Genomic DNA, 2549 nt, shown 5'->3' on the forward strand with positions numbered 1-2549 from the left:
AATGAACGCTATGATTTATGGTTGCTATCGAATTTGAAATAGGAACACAACATAATATTGTACCAAGGTGAGTGAACCGAGACGAGTGCAAATAAGCACTCACGTGTAATATCGGTTTTAAAAATGTCATAATACATTTTAATAAAGTACCATATAATACAATAATACCTACACACCTCAAAAAAAAATATGGTACATTAATTTTCTTTTCAAATATTTTATCTGGTTTTATTATCCGTATTTTTACAATTGAATAATATTTTAAATATTTAAATAAATTTAACATTGCAATTATTTTTAATATTTTTCAACTACAGCCATATATTAGTAGCCTCGTATTAAATTTTCAACCTTTTTTACCCAACGACTAAAATTTTATTGACATTAATAGATAAAACACGTAAAAAAATTTTAAAATGAAAATGTCCGTAAACAGCTCAAAACAAGTCAAAATATTTTGAAAGTTTTATGGTGTATAGAAAATGTTGAATTCAGTTAAAATTGCATGAATCTATGGTCATATGTCTTAGATTTACACCAAAAGGCAAAAACCAAAATCGATTTTGCGGAAAAATTCCAGTTTTTGCTTAATTGTTTTTCTGTATTTCGGTGCTTTTGAAAACTACTGGGAATTTTGATCCAATGTACCAACTGAATTCACTTTCCCACCGAAAAAAATACTGAAGTTGAAAATCGAAACATTTTTTTGACCCAAACATTATTTATTTAAAAAAAATATATTCTTGAATGTTATCCAAATATTATTTTCCCAACAATTTTAAATATAAAAAAGGCGGGTAAGTCGTGGATGTCGCTCTGCTGTACAGTAGGTTACAAGTGGGTTACTGTAATGGATGGAATTAAATTTGAATCCAATGATATTATATCATTGTATACGAAAAACGATTCTGAACGGAGATGATTTGTCAGTCTAGGATATATTATTTTTAAAGAAAAACTTATGGAGAACCTTGTACCAAATTTTAAAAACTTAGTTATAAAAGAAAAAATTTTTACGATTTTTCAACCACTAAATTACTTGCAAATTTTCGCAATTTTGACATATTTTGTATAAATTTGAACTTTAAATGCTTATAAATAAAAATTGTGACAATGTATTCCTTTTATTTTGCAACTGCTATTGTAAAAATATGTTAGGAGCCTTGTATTAAATTTCCAAATCTTAGAATTAAAAAGAAAAACTTTTATGAATTTCTGTCTAAGATAATTTGAACATTGCCGTAATTTTTACGTATTTAGTCAAAATTTGAACTTTAAATGCTTATAAAAAAAAAATCGTGACTATATATTTCTTTTATTTTTCAATTGCTATTGTAAAAATATATTATGAGCCTTGTATTAAATTTTGAAATCTTAGATATAAAAGGAAAATTTTTTATGAATTTCTAGCATAAAATAATTTACGAATTTTCGTGATTTTTACATAATATGTTGTCAAAATTTGAACTTTAAATGCTTATAAATAAAAATTGTGACAATGTATTCCTTTTATTTTGCAACTGCTATTGTAAAAATATGTTAGGAGCCTTGTATTAAATTTCCAAATCTTAGAATTAAAAGAAAACTTTTATGAATTTCTGTTTAAGATTATTTGAACATTGCCGTAATTTTTACGTATTTAGTCAAATTTGAACTTTAAATGCTTATAAAAAAAAATTGTGTCTATGTATTTTTATAATTTTGGAATAGGAGTTAGAACCACATAAGGTGAACCCTTCTTATAAATTTTCAAGTATTTTGTCCCAGATAATTTTTTTTATCAAAGTTTATAAAAAAAAAATCAAAAAAAATCGATTAATTCAAATGCCTATAAATAGATTAAAAATTAGTGAAATATTTTGAAAATAAAACTATATAAAGAAAAATGTAAATTTAAACAAACTGGTAAAATTTTCAAGTTTCTACGACTCATACTTTTTGAATAATAACAAATATCAAAAATCGTTTGAGGCTAAACCGTTATTTAATGCAGTATTGTAAAAATTTAAGTTTCAAACACTCGTAAAAATTTTTTGTCTTAGTCCGGTTGAGTTTTTTTTACAGATATTTAAAGAAAAACTTATGGAGAACCTTGTACCAAATTTTAAAAACTTAGTTATAAAAGAAAAAATTTTTACGATTTTTCAACCACTAAATTACTTGCAAATTTTCGCAATTTTGACCCCCAAGCACCCCCCTATGTGCGCCTATGATCCACACGTACAAACAAAGCGACAATTTTATCCACACTTTAACCAAAAAGTAATTTACTGTTAATAATCAATGGTGGATACGTTTTTTTTTTTTAATGTATCTATATAAGAATTGCTTAATAGGTATGTGTTTTGACGAAGGGCCGTCACAAGGTTGACAATAGTTAGAAGAATAATTATGTAATAATGGTAAAATTTGCAAAAGTCTGTCCATGATTGCATTGAACATTATAGATTCGATGATGCAGCTTGAGTTTTTTTTTATATTGTGAATTTGTGAGTTTAATCTTAAATCAATAGGAAATATTATAAGACTTTAATTATTCAAATTATTAA

At 25.1% G+C, this 2549-nt stretch overlaps 2 protein-coding genes across 33 annotated transcripts in view; one reads left to right on the top strand and one right to left on the bottom strand.

Annotated features, from left to right (window-relative positions):
- The window catches only part of LOC100164544 (acetylcholine receptor subunit alpha-type acr-16-like), a 225096-nt gene that overhangs the window by 110427 nt on the left and 112120 nt on the right, over window positions 1-2549 (bottom strand). The window lies entirely within an intron of this gene.
- LOC100162450 (dentin sialophosphoprotein) overlaps window positions 1-2549 on the top strand; it is a 23705-nt gene that overhangs the window by 18729 nt on the left and 2427 nt on the right. The gene's annotated exons all lie outside the window — the stretch shown is intronic.

The sequence above is a fragment of the Acyrthosiphon pisum genome, chromosome A1, assembly GCF_005508785.2.
Source record: "Acyrthosiphon pisum isolate AL4f chromosome A1, pea_aphid_22Mar2018_4r6ur, whole genome shotgun sequence".
Taxonomy (NCBI): domain Eukaryota; kingdom Metazoa; phylum Arthropoda; class Insecta; order Hemiptera; family Aphididae; genus Acyrthosiphon; species Acyrthosiphon pisum.